The 17369-nt window shown below is 43.5% G+C and overlaps 1 long non-coding RNA gene across 1 annotated transcript; it reads left to right on the plus strand.

The window, feature by feature from the left end:
* The first annotated feature begins 10 nt into the window (after positions 1-10).
* On the plus strand, positions 11-16703 carry LOC106604932 (uncharacterized). The gene is made up of 4 exons (XR_006769873.2): positions 11-8377; positions 10417-10514; positions 10962-11131; positions 16281-16703. It is a non-coding gene; the product is annotated as an uncharacterized LOC106604932 (long non-coding RNA).
* Positions 16704-17369: the final 666 nt, after the last annotated feature.

Consider the following 17369-nt stretch of genomic DNA (forward strand, 5'->3'; position numbering starts at 1 on the left):
AAGACCGTAGCTATTGCTCGTCTGCCTGCTGCTAACTCTAGCAGGTTTATAACTGCGCATATGTTGCACGTGGCTTGTCGAATGCGAACTCTTCAATTAATACAACGCTAAACCATGCAGCCTGGTCTCATAGACTAAACGTAGCATAGTAAACTGAATCCGTGAACTTATAATAGTGTATTATACAACGGGTGGGTTGTATATAAAACCGCAAGTTGCCACCTGCTAAATCTATGACATTAAAATGCCTATTTACTCTGTTCCATCTGACTGCGGCAATCCACTGTCTCATCAGCCCAGCCAAGCAATTTATAAACTTAATCTCCACTATAAAAAGCACCGCTAGACAATATCTCACATTTCTTTTAGACTAACATTTAGTTTTCAACAGCGGAAGATTTGTATAAACCTTGCTGTCTGTCTCTCTGACATTTGCAGCATTGTTTTAATATTCACATTTGATATGCAGCTGTCCCATAGTAATGAACATGTCGGGATGAGATAGACAGGCAGGCAGCGTTTTTCATCCAGTCGAAATCATGAATCAACTGGCATTATTTTTATGGCTAGCGTTAGCCACCTAGTGAACGTTAGCATTACCCACCTAGCTAATGTTAGCGTTAGCCACCTAGCTAATGTTAGCCACAATATATTGGAATTCGTAACATATATGTTTTGCAAATTCAAAACATATTGTACAAATTGCAATTACTAACATATTACATAAATTGCAATTCTTAACATGTCATGAATTGTAATACGTAACATAGCGTATGAAATGGATGATGGATATTGTTGTGACATGAATACCATTAAGGCAATGACGATTATTTTATAAAATCAATTAACTACGTTTAAATGTTTACGTGATTAAATTAACCACGTAATAATTAACTTATTATCAATCTTGGGGCACCACGGGAAAAGTTTGTTTAATGAGTTCCCGTTTCTCGAATTAACTCAAGAATATCAGAATATACCGTTATCATATTAGTCATCCATTAATTATTATTACCTCATATCAGTCTCATTATGAACGTCATTGACTTCAAATCTGCATGAACCCTAGTCTGCATGATGATTCAGCGATACACAAATTGGCTTATTTATTTATTTACTAACTAACTAAATAATCACACAGAATTACATAAATACACACACAGGATAGATTATACGTTGATTACTAACATAATACAATGAAAGGTCCCTAGTGGACTAACCCGATATGACGGCATGTTCCACAATGAAAGGGGTGGGGAAAGAAAGAGCGGAAGAAGGAGAGACAAAGGAATTCAACTATCGTACGTACAGATGAATAATATGTTCATTGTAAATATGGATATTTAACACCCTAACAACCACTCATTCGGATTTAGAAATGCAATGTATATATTTACGCTTACCATTTTCTGGTCTGGTAGAGTCTAACCATTTTACATGTGTAGCCACAGCTCCACACTTTCTGGTCTAGTAGTTTTAAACCATTTGTGACGTCCGGCTTACCGTCCGTATACTGGTCTAATGTACATTTTGTTAGGAGTCCTTTTATAAGCACTCTGGAAAAAGGGGTGTTCCAAACTTTTGGCATTATGTCTGTGCAAACGTGGGCGTGGTTACTTTACATGAAAACAATTATCTAATTTAGAAGGGTAAAATCGAATTTCATCTTCTCACAAATAGTTTCATATTTAATCATATAAGTTTTACAACATTTAGATGTTACTCTGACATATACATTGTGATAGCTCTTAAAACCTCTCTTGGGTAGGGGGCAGTATTTTGACGTCCGGATGAAGAAGGTGCCCAGAGTAAACTGCCTGCTACTCAGTCCCAGAAGCTAAGATATGCATATTATTAGTAGATTTGGATAGCAAACACTCTGAAGTTTCTAACACTGTTTGAATGATGTCTGTGAGTATAACAGAACTCATATGGCAGGCAAAAACCTGAGAAAAAATCCAACCAGGAGGTGTGGAAATCTGAGGTTTGTAGTTTTTCAAGTGATTCCCTATCCAATATACAGTGTCTGTGGGGTCATTTTGCACTTCCTAAGGCTTCCACTAGATGTCAACAGTCTTTAGAACGTTGTTTCATGCTTCTACTGTGAATGGGAAGAGAATAAGAGGTCTTGGAATCAGATGACTGAGAAAATGACATGAGCTCAGTGGCGCACGCTCCCATGAGAGTTAGCTGTGTTCCTTTTCTTTTTTGAAGACAAAGGAATCGTCCGGTTGGAATATTATGGAAGATTTATGATAAAAACATCCTAAAGATTGATTCTATACATCGTTTGACATGTTTCTACGAACTGTAATATAACTTTTTGGACTTTTCGTCTGAATTTACTGCGCGAGCACAGTGGATTTGGATTACTCAACTGAACGCGCGAACAAAATGGAGGTATTTGGATATAAAGGATGAACTTTATCGAAACAAATGAACATTTATTGTGGAACTGGGATTCCTGGGAGTGCATTCCGACGAAGATCATCAAAGTAAGTTGATATAAGTTAATATTTATAATGCTATTTCTGAGTTTTGTTGACTCCACAAAATGGCGGGTTTGGTTTTGTGACTGAGCGCTGTACTCAGATTATTGCAAAGTGTGCTTTCGCTGTAAAGTGTGTAATGTTCAGAACTGTTTTGCCTCCCAAAACTTCCGGTGAATGAGCACATCAAAATCTGACACAGCGGTTGCATTAAGGAGAAGTGTATCTATAATTCTTTGAATAACAGTTGAATATTTTATCAACGTTTATGATGAGTATTTCTGTAAATTGATGTGCTCATTCACCGGAAGTTTTGGGAGGCAAAACATTTCTGAACATTACACGCCAATGTAAAATGGGGTTTTTGGATATAAATATGAACTTTATCGAGCAAAACATTCATGTATTGTGTAACATGAAGTCCTATGAGTGCCATCTGATGAAGATCATCAAAGGTTAGTGATTCATTTTAGCTGTATTTCTGGTTTTTGTGACGCCTCTCCTTGCTTGGAAAATGGTGGGTGGTTTTTTCTTGTCTAGGTGCTGTCCTAACATAATCTAATGCAATGAATTCGCTTGTATGTGTGAGAAATTTGAATTTTTAGATTTTTGTTGTTTTGAATTTGGCACTCTGCTATTTGCCGTTCCCCTCACAGCTCCGTAGGCAAGCACCATGGTGTTGTAGCAGATGCGAGCTTCAACTGGAAGCCAGTGGAGTGTGCGGAGGAGCGGGGTGACGTGAAAGAACTTGGGAAGGTTGAACACCAGATGGGCTGCGGCATTCTGGATGAGTTGTAGGGGTTTAATGGGACAGGCAGGGAGCACCGCCAACAGGGAGTTGCAGTAATCCAGACGGGAGATGACAAGTGCCTGGATTAGGACCTGCGCCGCTTCCTGTGTAAGGCAGGGTCGTACTCTGCGAATGTTGTATAGCATGAACCTACAGGATCGGGTCACCGCCTTGATGTTAGTGGAGAACGACAGGGTGTTTTCCAGGGTCACACCGAGGCTCTTAGCACTCTGGGAGGAGGACACAATGGAGTTGTCCACCGTGATGGCGAGATCATGGAAAGGGCAGTCCTTCCCCGGGAGGAAGAGCAGCTCCGTCTTGCCAAGGTTCAGCTTGAGGTGGTGATCCGTCATCCACACTGATATGTCTGCCAGACATGCAGAGATGCAATTCGCCACCTGGTTATCAGAAGGAGGAAAAGAGAAGATGAATTGTGTGTCGTCTGCGTAGCAATGATAGGAGAGACCATGTGAGGATATGACAGAGCCAAGTGACTTGGTGTATAGCGAGAATAGGAGAGGGCCTAGAACTGAGCCCTGGGGGACACCAGGGGTGAGAGCACGTGGTGCGGAGACGGATTCTCGCCACGCCACCTGGTAGGAGTGACCTGTCAGGTAGGACGCAATCCAAGAGTGAGCCGCGCCGGAGATACCCAACTCGGAGAGGGCGGAGAGGAGGATCTGATGGTTCACAGTATCAAAGGCAGCAGATAGGTCTAGAAGGATGAGAGCAGAGGAGAGAGAGTTAGCTTTAGCAGTGCGGAGAGCCTAATCTTATTGACTAAAAATGATACAGCTAGCTGGTAGGGTTAGCTAGCTAGCAGTGGGCGCGTTGTTGACTATGTTAGAAAGTGTAGCTGGCTAGCTAACCTCGATAGTTACTCTGCACTACGCCTTTATCTTGATACAAAGACAACTATGTAGCTAGCTAACATTACACTAGTCAAATCATTCCGTTGTAATGTATATAGTTTCTTCAGTACTGCTAATTGGTAAAGTTGGCTGGCTAGCTGTGGTGTTATGGTGTTGACGCTGTTTCGAAAACGGCTATTCATTGACTACACTCAGCGTTCAACACCATAGTACCCTCAAAGCTCATCACTAAGCTAAGTATCCTGGGACTAAACACCTCACTCTGCAACTGGATCCTGGACTTCCTGACAGGCCGCCCCCAGGTGGTGAGGGTAGGTAGCAACATATCTGCCACGCTGATCCTCAACACTGGAGCTCCACAGGGGTGCGTTCTCAGTCCCCTCCTGTACTCCCTGTTCACCCACGACTGCATGGCCAGGCACGACTCCAACACCATCATTAAGTTTGCAGATGACACAACAGTGGTAGGCCTGATCACCGACAACGACGAGACAGCCTATAGGGAGGAGGTCAGAGACCTGGCCGGGTGGTGCCAGAATAACAACCTATCCCTCAACGTAACCAAGACTAAGGAGATGATTGTGGACAACAGGAAAAGGAGGACAGAGCACGCCCCCATTCTCATCGACGGGGCTGTATTGGAGTAGGTTGAGAGCTTCAAGTTCCTTGGTGTCCACATCAACAACAAACTAGAAGGTCCAAACACACCAAGACAGTTGTGAAGAGGGCACGACAAAGCCTATTCCCCCTCAGGAAACTAAAAAGATTTGGCATGGGTCCTGAGATCCTCAAAAGGTTCTACAGCTGCAACATCGAGAGCATCCTGACTGGTTGCATCACTGCCTGGTACGGCAATTGCTCGGCCTCTGACCACAAGACACTACAGAGGGTAGTGTGTATGGCCCAGTACATCACTGGGGCTAAGCTGCCTGCCATCCAGAACCTCAAAACTAGGCGGTGTCAGAGGAAGGCCTTAAAAATTGTCAAAGACCCCAGCCACCCCAGTCATAGACTGTTCTCTCTACTACCGTATGGCAAGCGGTACCGGAGTGCCAAGTCTAGGACAAAAAGGCTTCTCAACAGTTTTTACCCCCAAGCCATAAGACTCCTGAACAGGTAATCAAATGGCTACCCGGACAATTTGCATTGTGTGCCCTCCCAAACCCCCCCCCCATCCCTCTTTTAACACTGCTGCTACTCACTGTTTATCATATATGCATAGTCACTTTAACTATACATTCATGTACATACTACCTAAATTGGGCCGACCAACCAATGCTCCCGCACATTGGCTAACAGGGCTATCTGCATTGTGTCCCGCCACCCACCACCCGCCAACCCGTCTTTTACGCTACGTCTACTTTCTGTTCATCATATATGTATAGTCACTTTAACCATATCTACATGTACATACTACATCAATCAGCCTGTCTAACCGGTGTCTGTATGTAGCCTCGCTACTGTATATAGCCTCTTTTTACTGTTGTTTTATTTCTTTACTTACCTATTGTTCACTTAACAGCTTTTTTACACTATTGGTTAGAGCCTGTAAGTAAGCATTTCACTGTAAGGTCTACACCTGTTGTATTCGGCGCACGTGACAAATCAACTTTGATTTGATTTGACTAAATGTGTAATGTGTTAGGTATTTTAACATTACTCTTTTTTTAACACACAAATACATTTGATTAATTAATAAAATATTTACTAAATTGTCTTCCTCAAATTAAGTGGACAATAATGCAATATGTGAGAGGGAGAAAATCTAATTACATTGATCCTCAACTCGCTCAGAAACTTTATTCATGTTAACGTATACTGAACAAAAATTTAAACGCAGCATGCAACAATTTCCAAGATTTTACTGAGTTACAGTTAATATAACGAAATCAGTCAATTGAAATATATTCATTAGGCCTTTAATCTATAGATTTCACATGACTGGGAATACAGATATGCATCTGTTGGTCACAGATAACTTAAAAAAAGAAGTAGGGGCGTGGATCAGAAAACCACTCAGTATCTGGTGTGACCACCACTTGCCCCATGCAGTGAGACACATCTCCTTCACATAGAGTTGATCAGGCTGTTGATTGTGGCCTGTGGAATGTTTTCACACTCCTCTTCAATGGCTGTGCGAAGTTACTGGATATTGGCTGGAACTGAAACACGCTGTCCTACATGTTGATCCAAAACATCCCACAAATCAAATCAAATTGTATTTGTCACATACACATGGTTAGCAGATGTTAATGTGAGTGTAGCGAAATGCTTGTGCTTCTAGTTCCGACCATGCAGTAATATCTAACAAGTAATCTAACAATTTCACAACAACTACCTTATACACACAAGTGTAAAGGAATGAATAAGAATATGTACATAAAAATATATATGGATGAGCGATGGCCAAACGGCATAGGCAAGATGCAGTAGATGGTATAGAGTACAGTATATACATATGAGATGAGTAGTGTAGGGTATATAAACATTATATAAAGTGGCATAGTTTAAAGTGACTAGTGATACATTTATTACATCCCATTTTTAATTATTAAAGTGGCTAAAGATTGAGTTGGCAGCAGCCACTCAATGTTAGTGATGGCTGTTTAACATTCTGATGGCCTTGAGATAGAAGCTGTTTTTCAGTCTCTCAGTCCCAGCTTTGATGCACCTGTACTGACCTTGCCTTCTGGATGATAGCAGGGTAAACAGGCAGTGGCTCGGGTGGTTGTTGTCCTTGATCAACTTTTTGGCCTTCCTGTGACATCGGGTGGTGTAGGTGTCCTGGAGAGCAGGTAGTTTGCCCCCAGTGATGCGTTGTGCAGACCTCACTACCCTCTGGAGAGCCTTACGGTTGTGGGCGGAGCAGTTGCCGTACCAGGCAGTGATACAGCCCGACAGGATGCTCTCGATTGTGCATCTGTAAAAGTTTGAGAGTTTTGGTGACAAGCCGAATTTCTTCAGCCTTCTGAGGTTGAAGAGGCGCTTTTGTGCCTTCTTCACCACGCTGTCTGTGTGGGTGGACCATTTCAGTTTGTCCGTGATGTGTACGCTGAGGAACTTAAAACTTTCCACCTTCTCCACTACGTCCCGTCGATGTGGATAGGGGGGTGCTCCCTCTGCTGTTTCCTGAAGTCCACGATCATCTCCTTTGTTTTGTTGACGTTGTGTGAGGTTATTTTCCTGACACCACACTCCGGGGGCCCTCGCCTCCTCCCTGTAGGCCGTCTCGTCGTTGTTGGTAATCAACCCTACCACTGTAGTGTCGTCTGCAAACTTGATTGTTGAGTTGGAGGCGTGCATGGCCCCGCAGTCATGGGTGAACAGGGAGTACAGGAGAGGGCTGAAAACGCACCCTTGTGGGGCCCCAGTGTTGAGGATCAGCGGAGATGATCACTACCTGGGGGCGGCCCGTCAGGAATTCCAGGACCCAGTTGCACAGGGCGGGGTTGAGACCCAGGGTCTCGAGCTTAATGACGAGTTTGGATGGTACTATGGTGTTAAATGCTGAGCTGTAGTCGATGAACAGAATTCTTACATAGGTATTCCTCTTGTCCAGATGGGTTAGGGCAGTGTGCAGTGTGATTGGGATTGCGTCGTCTGTGGACTTATTGGGGCGGTAAGCAAATTGGAGTGGGTCTAGGGTGTCAGGTAGGGTGGAGGTGATATGATCCTTAACTAGTCTCTCAAAGCACTTCTTTGTGGGCTATACTCGGCCTTGTCTCAGGATGGTAAGTTGGCGGTTGAAGATTTCCCTCTAGTGGCGTGGGGGCTGTGCTTTGGCAAAGTGGGTGGGGTTATATCCTGCCTGTTTGGCCCTGTCCGGGGGTATCATCGGATGGGGCCACAGTGTCTCCTGACCCCTCTTGTCTCAGCCTCCAGTATTTATGCTGCAGTAGTTTGTGTCGGGGGGCTAGGGTCAGTCTGTTACATCTGGAGTATTTCTCCTGTCTTATCCAGTGTCCTGTGTGAATTTAAGTATGCTCTCTCTAATTCTCTCTTTTTCTCTTTCTTTCTTTCTTTCTCTTTCTCGGAGGACCTGAGCCCTAGGACCATGCCTCAGGACTACCTGACATGATGACTCCTTGCTGTCCCCAGTCCACCTGGCCGTGCTGCTGCTCCAGTTTCAACTGTTCTGCCTGTGGCTATGGAACCCTGACCTGTTCACCGGACGTGCTACCTGTCCCAGACCTGCTGTTTTCAACTCTCTAGAGACAGCAGGAGCGGTATAGATACTCTCAATGATCGGCTATGAAAAGCCAACTGACATTTACTCTTGAGGTGCTGACTTGTTGCACCCTCGACAACTACTGTGATTATTATTATTTGACCATGCTGGTCATTTATGAACATTTGAACATCTTGGCCATGTTCTGTTATAATCTCCACCCGGCACAGCCAGAAGAGCACTGGCCACCCCTCATAGCCTGGTTCCTCTCTAGGTTTCTTCCTAGGTTTTGGCCTTTCTAGGGAGTTTTTCCTAGCCACCGTGCTTCTACACCTGCATTACTTGCTGTTTGGGGTTTTAGGCTGGGTTTCTGTACAGCACTTTGAGATATCAGCTGATGTAAGAAGGGCTATATAAATACATTTGATTGGATGATGATGGAGGTGAGTGCTACGGGGCGATAGTCATTTAGCTCAGATACCTTAGCTTTCTTAGGAACTGGAACAATGGTGGCCCTCTTGAAGCATGTGGGAACAGCAGACTGGGATAAGGCTGGATTGAATATGTCCGTAAACACACCAGCCAGCTGGTCTGCGCATGCTCTGAGGACGCGGCTAGGGATGCCGTCTGGGCCGGCATCCTTGCGAGGGTTAACACGTTTAAATGCTTTACTTACGCTGGCTGCGGTGAAGGAGAGCCCGCAGGTTATGGTAGCGTGCCGTGTCATTGGCACTGTATTGTCTTCAAAGTGAGCAAAGAAGTTGTTTAGTTTATCTGGGAGCAGGACATTGTGGTCCGCGTTGGGGCATGTTTTCTTTTTGTAGTCCGTGATTGACTGTAGACCCTGCCACATACCTCTCGTGTCTGAGCCATTGAATTGTGACTCTACTTTGCCTCTATACTGACGCTTAGCTTGTTTGATTGCCTTGCGGAGGGAATATCTACACTGTTTGTATTTGGTCATGTTTCCGGTCGCCTTGCCCTGATTAAAAGCAGTGGTTCGGGCTTTCAGTTTTGCACGAATGCTGCCATCAATCCACGGTTTCTGGTTGGGGAAGGTTTTAATAGTTGCTGTGGGTACACATGCTCAATGGGTGACATGTCTGTTGAGTATGCAGGCCATGGAAGAACTGGGCCATTTTCAGCTTCCAGGAATTGTGTACAGATCCTTGCGAGATGTGGACGTGCATTATAATGCTGAAACATGAGGTGGTGGCGGTGGATGAATGGGACGACAATGAGCCTCAGGATCTCGACACGGTACTTCTGTGGATTCATATTGCCATCGATGAAACGCAATTGTGTTCGTTGTCCGGAACTTGTGCCTGTCCATACCATAACCCCACCACCACCATGGTCTGTTAACAACGTTGACATCCGAAATCCGCTCACCCACACAACGCCATACACATGGTCTGCGGTTGTGAAGCCGGTTGGACGTACTGCCAAAATCTCTAAAATGATGTTGGAGGTGGCTTATGGTAGAGAAATGAACATTCAATTCTCTGGCAACAGCTTTGGTGGACATTCCTGCAATCAGCATGCCAATTGCACGCTCCCTCAACACTTGAGACATCTGTGGCATTGTGTTGTGTGAAACACAACTTCACATTTTAGAGTTGCCTTTTATTGTCCCCAGCACAAGGGGGACAATCAGCTTCTTGATATGCCACACCTGTCAGGTGGATGGATTATCTTGGCAAAGGAGAAATGCTCACTAAGAGGGATGTAGACTAATTTGTGCACAACATTTGAGAGAAGCTTTTTGTGTGAATGTAACATTTCTGGGATCTTTTATTTCAGCTCATGAAACATGGGACCAACACTTCATGTTGCGTTTATATTTTTGTTCAGTGTAGTTATGCCACATTCAGGTGCTAGTTGGAACTAGAAAACTCTTGATAACTTGTTGTAGTTATACACGTGCCACATTCAACGAATCAGCATGTCGGAAATTTGAATCTCCTAGGTCTGACTAGCATGTGAATGTGTCAATTAGCCCGTAGTTTAGCATGTCACATGCTTCCCAATGGAAACAGTTAGCTCATTTTATGACACATTTTTCCGATGTTTTTGTTTGTTTTGGTGTTTTTCCAGCTGTTCCTGCACACATCATTTTTTCTTGAGGCAATGCGAAGTTTGGTAGCCAGAGTCTACGCCCCTTCGTTGGTGATTGGTCAACAGTACTACTCCTAGTAAGTGTGGGAACTATTGTCGCATTCATGTGCTAGTTGGAACTCGGAAACTTCCGACTTGCTAACTGATTGAACGCAGTCTGTTGTCATTCAACTAGAGATGACTAGTTTTCACGCAAATGTTTTCACTTGAGAAATACTGCACCAAACATCTTAGTTAGATTTAAAACTGCGAGACTAAGACCTCCTCGGCAAAAACATCTAAATTAATTTAAGATTTCTAGATTTATTTTGAGAAAGTGTATACTGGCTATGTTGTTGCTACAGCTTCTCAAGAGGAACAAACAATAATATTGATGTACCAGTTATCCCAAGTTGAACTCAGTTGAACTCAGAATTGACCAACGTTACCTCACTAACTCCTCAAACTATATTCGTAGTATAGGGCTCAGGTAGCCTACTGTAAATAATGTTTAAACTTGACTTAACCTATGTGTCCAATTACAGTGGGACGATGGCAGTAGCCTGAACTATTGGGACATCTAGTGGTATCTTTTTCCCTGCAAAAAAGAAGTGGCCTATTTGGCCCCAAAAAATCCAGCGAGGAACATCTCTGATACTGTCCTTGGAATCTCTCAAATCTGGAGTCCCTGGCTCCAACCAACTCGCTCGGACAGGTGAGATCAATGGCGACAACAAACAATTCAGATTTCAATGATTTACAACAAATATGATATGTTTGGGAAAGTTTAAAAACGTGTAAACAAATCGCCTAGGCCTACCACAAAAATGACCATGGAACAAAGTGCATTCATGGATTTCTACATCCATCACTGGGGCCCGAGCTCCCTGCCATCCAGGACCTCTATACCGGGCGGTATCAGAGGAAGGCCCTAAAAATTGTCTTAGACTCCAGCCACCCAAGTCATGGACTGTTCTCTCAGCTGCTGCACGGCAAGTCCGGAACTAACAGGACCCTGAACAGCTTCAACCCCCAAGCTACAGTGCCTTCAGAAAGTATTCACACCCCTTGACTTTTTCCACATTTTGTTGTGTTACAGCCTGAATTTAAAATTGATGAAATTAAGATTTTTTTTGTCACTGGCCTACACACAATACCCCATAATGTCAAATTGGAATAATGTTTTTTTTCAACATTTTTACCAATTAATAAAAAACGAAAAGCTGAAATGTCTTGAGTCAATAAGTATTCAACCTCTTTGTTATGGCAAGCCTAAATAAGTTCAGGAGTAAAAATTTGCTTAACAAGTCACATAAGTTGCATGGATTCGTTCTGTGTGCAATAATAGTGTTTAACATGATTTTTTAATGACTGCCTCATCTCTGTACCCCGCACATACAATTATCTTACCCAGAAAGACACAGCTTTAATCGCTGCCAAAGGTGATTCTTCAAAGTATTTACTCAGGGGTATGAATACTTATGTAAATGAGATATTTCTATATTTCATTTTCAATAAGTTGTCAAGAATTTCTAAAAACATGTTTTTACTTTGTCATTATGGGGTATTGTGTTTAGATTGGTGAGATTTAAAAAAATATTGAATCCATTTTTCATTCCAGCTGTAACACAACAAAATGTGGAATAAGTCAAGGGGTATGAATACTTTCTGAAGGCACTGTATATGACTGCTAAATAGTTAGTTAAATAGTTAACCAATTGAGTACCACAGTATGAGTGAAAATACTCATAAAACCTAGTGGTAATAATTTTTTCACCATTCATTTTTGCGTCAGTGATTTTCAAACTACTTCATATAAGGTCTGTGTTTTGTGTATGCTTGATAACCAAGCAAATCTCTCTTGGAAAAGGGTAACTTTTATCAATATATTCACCTGTAATTACCCTAAAAACGAAATGCTAATGTTGCTAACATACAGAACTACACATCTTGTCACAATCTTTAACATCATCCCTTAAGGCACATTTGTCAATGCAAACTCATGGACAAGTAGCAAGTAAACTATCAAGTAGATATTATAACCTTTTTAGTTTCTCATGTAAATAATTGATAGTATTTCTCATGTGTACTCTTGTTTAGCATTTTTCAGATTACCTAGCTAGCTACCTTAGCATATCTAAATTACTATAATTTTTTGAATTACCCTATGGCCTTTGTAGCGAACTAGCTAACCTTAGGTCTCTGTCGATCAGAAGCAAGGATGGTTCTGTGCTACGTACCTGATTGTAACCACTACTCCGATTAGCACAAGTGTATTTGATCCTTTTCCGATCTCTGTAAGCGAGAGGCGTCGCTAGAGCCGTGTGATAAGGTAAGCCCTGTTTGCTAGCTGCTAATGAGCAATTTTGGTTAAGTTAAAGATCTATTAGAGGCATTTAAAAATTTGCTAGATACCCACCGACTGTAGTTACATGTACAACACACGTTAACTTCCTTACAAGTAAAAAAGAAAACCAGCATAGGCTAGCATAATGACTGTTGACATTTTTATTGACAAGGCTTTAGTGATCTGCCTGCTACTTTTTCACGTGGTGACATGCTAGCTAGCGTTAGCCCACCAGGGAAGGAATATTTAGCTAGCGAGTTAACGTTAACTTACCGTTCGTGTAGTCAGACTTTCTAGCTAACGTTAGACCAGCCCCATGGCAAGGATAGTCACCACTTAGAAAAGTCTACACGGGTGGTGAGCTAATGTTAACTAGCTAGCTGGCTAAATAATGCCTGGTGGGATACCTAGTTAGGGACCTTGGTTGGCTAGATAGCTACATTAGCTAAAGTTAGCTAGCTAACTCACAAGACTTGTGGGCTCAATGTTTCCCATACAAAACACAAACGGTTTTGTTCCACGAGTGCATCTGTTGTACAGGACTAATCAAATTACCTGTGAAGTCAGTTATAAATGTCAGCAGGGATGGAAATTAAGTGAGCCCAAGTCTAGCACTTTTCAGATTGGGCTAGCAGAAAATGTGCCATACTAGCCTGACACAGCAGTGAAGTTTTGTCTTTACAAACATCGCATGCCACAGATTTTGGACCTGAATGTAGAAATCGTGGTCTGCTGGCCAGTGCCCAAAATCCTTATGTTACATCCCTGCATGTCAGTCCCTTTCAGACGATCACTGTTGGTCCTCCTCAGTGACCTCACGGCTGAGGGTTTTAACTTTCCTCTTCATAATTAGAATCAGAAGTACAGTTGTATAGTTCATCGCAATACTTTACCTCTTTGGGCAAATAGTACCCTGTTCTGATCATCTACATAGTTGAGCATTCCAGATAATTCCTCCAGCCCAGCAGAAATGTCCCATCCACATATAGCAGGATTTTAGATGTGCAGATAGACCAAAGCCCAGTCAATTTGACAGTTACTATAGTCAAGTATGTGGGTTATGGTATTTAAATATAGATATTACCATTTTAGTAGTCAACCTAGGTAGCTAGTAAAATGTACTTCTTTTTTTTGTCTTTCAGACAGGCGGACCAGAAACCCAGTGACAACACTAGGGTCAGCAGCTGCCATTTTCTGTTGGGAAAGAGTAATGGCTCTGTATTTACCAGAAAAGGTAGCTCATCCACCATGGCAGTAGAGGAAGATCCAGACACATCCACCACGAAGAAAAAAATGATCCAGACACATCCACCATGGCAGAAGAGGGGGATCCAGGCACATCCACCATGAAGAAAAAAATGATCCAGACACATCCACCATGGCAGAGGAGGGGGATCCAGGCACATCCACCATGGCAGAAGAGGAGGAATCCAGACACATCCACCATGACAGAAGAAAATGATCCAGACACATCCACCATGGCAGAAGAGGGGGATCCAGGCACATCCACCATGGCAGAAGAGGAGGAATCCAGACACATCCACCATGGCAGAAGAGGAGGATCCAGACACATCCACCATGGCAGAAGAGGAGGATCCAGACACATCCACCATGGCAGAAGAGGAGGATCCAGACACATCCACCATGGCAGAAGAGGAGGATCCAAACACATCCACCATGGCAGAAGAGGAGGATCCAGATACATCCACCATGGCAGAAGAGGAGGATCCAGACACATCCACCATGTCAGAAGAGGAGGATCCAGATACATCCACCATGGCAGAAGAGGAGGATCCAGACACATCCACCATGGCAGAAGAGGAGGATCCGGATACATCCACCATGGCATACAATGAAGTTTCAGGCCCCTCGGCTGCTGAAGAATGTAGGAGGCTGCTGTCTGCACAGTTGCAGAATGTTCTCACTGAGGTGCATCTTGAGGAAACATTAGCGCAGTTGATGCCTGCAGGAGTCACTGCTAATATTCCTCTATTCCTGAACCACGGAAGGTTCACAAAGTGAGATACTGTACATCGCACAAGAAGCATAGCGAGAAACAGGATCCATGTTTAGAGGGGAAATGTTTGACTAAAAGATGTTAAAATCCTGAGATTCATCCCACCTTATCTGCGTTGTTATAGTAATGAGCTGGTGTGGACTTGCTGTGCACTTGTAAACCTCCAAGACCCACTCATCAGAGAAGTAGCTGTTGATTGGGAAACAAGAACAAACAATGAGGCATGAGGATTGGTGTTGAGGGACCACATTGTCAACCTTTAAGTCTTTACTGAAGACTTATCTCTTCAGTAGGTCCTATGATTAAGTATAGTCTGGCCCAGGAGTGTGAAGGTGAACGGAAAGGCTGGAGCAACGAACCGCCCTTGCTGTCTCTGCCTTGCCGGTTCCCCTCTTTCCACTGGGATTCTCTGCCTCTAACCCTTTTACAGGGGCTGAGTCACTGGCTTACTGGTGTTCTTCCATGCCGTCCATGGGAGGGGTGCGTCACTTGAGTGGGTTGAGTCACTGACGTGGTCTTCCTGTCTGGGTTGGCGCCCCCCCTTGGGTTGTGCCATGGCGGAGATCGTTGTGGGCTATACTCGGCCTTGTCTTAGGACGGTAAGTTGGTGGTTGGAGACATCCCTCTAGTGGTGTGGGGGCTGTGCTTTGGCAAAGTGGGTGGGGTTATATCCTGCCTGTTTGGCCCTGTCCGGGGGTATCATCGGATGGGGCCACAGTGTCTTCTGATCCCTCCTGTCTCAGCCTCCAGTACTTATGCTGCAGTAGTTTATGTGTCGGGGGGCTAGGGTCAGTCTGTTACATCTGGAGTATTTCTCTTGTCTTATCCGGTGTCCTGTGTGAATTTAAATATGCTCTCTCTAATTCTCTCTTTCTCTCTTTCTGTCTTTCTCTCGGAGGACCTGAGCCCTAGGACCATGCCTCAGGACTACCTGGTATGATGACTCCTTGCTGTCCCCAGTCCACCTGGCCGTGCTGCTGCTCCAGTTTCAACTGTTCTGCCTGCGGCTATGGAACCCTGACCTGTTCACCGGACGTGCTTGTTGCACCCTCGACAACTACTATGATTATTATTATTTGACCATGCTGGTCATTTATGAACATTTTAACATTTTAACATCTTGACCATGTTCTGTTATAATATCCACCCTGCACAGCCAGAAGAGGACTGGCCACCCCTCATAGCCTGGTTCCTCTCTAGGTTTCTTCCTAGGTTTTTGGCCTTTCTAGGGAGTTTTTCCTAGGGAGTTTTTCTTAGCCACCGTGCTTCTTTCACATGCTTTGCTTGCTGTTTGGGGTTTTAGGCTGGGTTTCTGTACAGCACTTTGAGATATCAGCTGATGTACGAAGGGCTATATAAAAATAAATTTGATTGATTGATTTGATTGTCCAAGGTGGGTTTGTGTTATGATAAAAGAAAATGCATTTTCTGTTCAGATAAAGATGTTGATACAGCATTGAAAAAGACCTGCCATTGACCAAATGTCTCTTTGTTTTCCAGTCCAACAGGAGTGCATCCCTCAGACCATCCGGTTCATGGACATCCTGTGACAGTGTGATCCGTTTGTGGAGACAACTGCACATCGAGCCTGTGGATGAACAGCTCAGTAACTCAAATATGATACAATATTGTGTAAAACAGAATTTGTAGATGCATCAACATTTTGACTTTATGCCCCCCCTTTTCCCCATTGTCTCTCCCATCCTGCATTTACCAGAAAAAGAAGCTCCACACAACAAAGGGGCTAAGAAATCATTTAAACTTGACAGGTTTTTTCTCATCTTATTCAACTGTTACCATGCATCTGCAAAAAAAGATAGCACAGATTTGCGAGTGCCTTTTGAATTTCAAACTTTACAGATATAAATTCCCACTGTGCCCATGATAAAATGCAATTAATAAAAATGTGAGGATATGCACTCAGACCAGCCATTGTGATTGAACTTACGCGTACTACATTACTGTGTGTATGAACTACGTGGAATATTTTTGGACCATTGGTTTCCATGAAAATAGGTACTGACAGAAGGCGCAACAAGAACACTGATCCATTTACCCCCCCCCCCCCCCCACCCCCTCCCCCCAAAAAGTGATTGGAATAAAATATGTTTCTAGATGTTCACTATTGCAGTACCAACTTTGGGAGCATGTGGTCCTTGAAAAACTGCTCTAGTCCGTTAGAAAGCTGAAGATGAAGAGGAAGTTCACCTTTCAGCACGACAACGATCCAAAGCACACATCCAAATCTACAAAAGCATGGCTTCACTAGAAGACGATTAACGTTTTGGAATGGCCCAGCCAGAGCCCAGACCTGAATCCAATTGAACATCTCTGGGGTGATCTGAAGAGGGCTGTGCACAGGAGATGTCCTCGCAATCTGACAGATTTGGAGCGCTTTTGCAAAGAAGAGTGGGCAAATATTGCCACATCAAGATGTGCCATGCTAATAGACTCCTACCCAAAAAGACTGAGTGTTGTAATAAAATCAAAAGGTGCTTCAAAGTATTAGTTTAAGGGTGTGCACACTTATGCAACCAGGTTATTGTGAGTTTATTTTTTATTTTTCCCCCTCAAAGATTTCTGTTTGTT

The sequence above is a fragment of the Salmo salar genome, chromosome 05 (assembly GCF_965601325.2).
Source record: "Salmo salar chromosome 05, fSalSal1, whole genome shotgun sequence".
Lineage (NCBI taxonomy): Eukaryota > Metazoa > Chordata > Actinopteri > Salmoniformes > Salmonidae > Salmo > Salmo salar.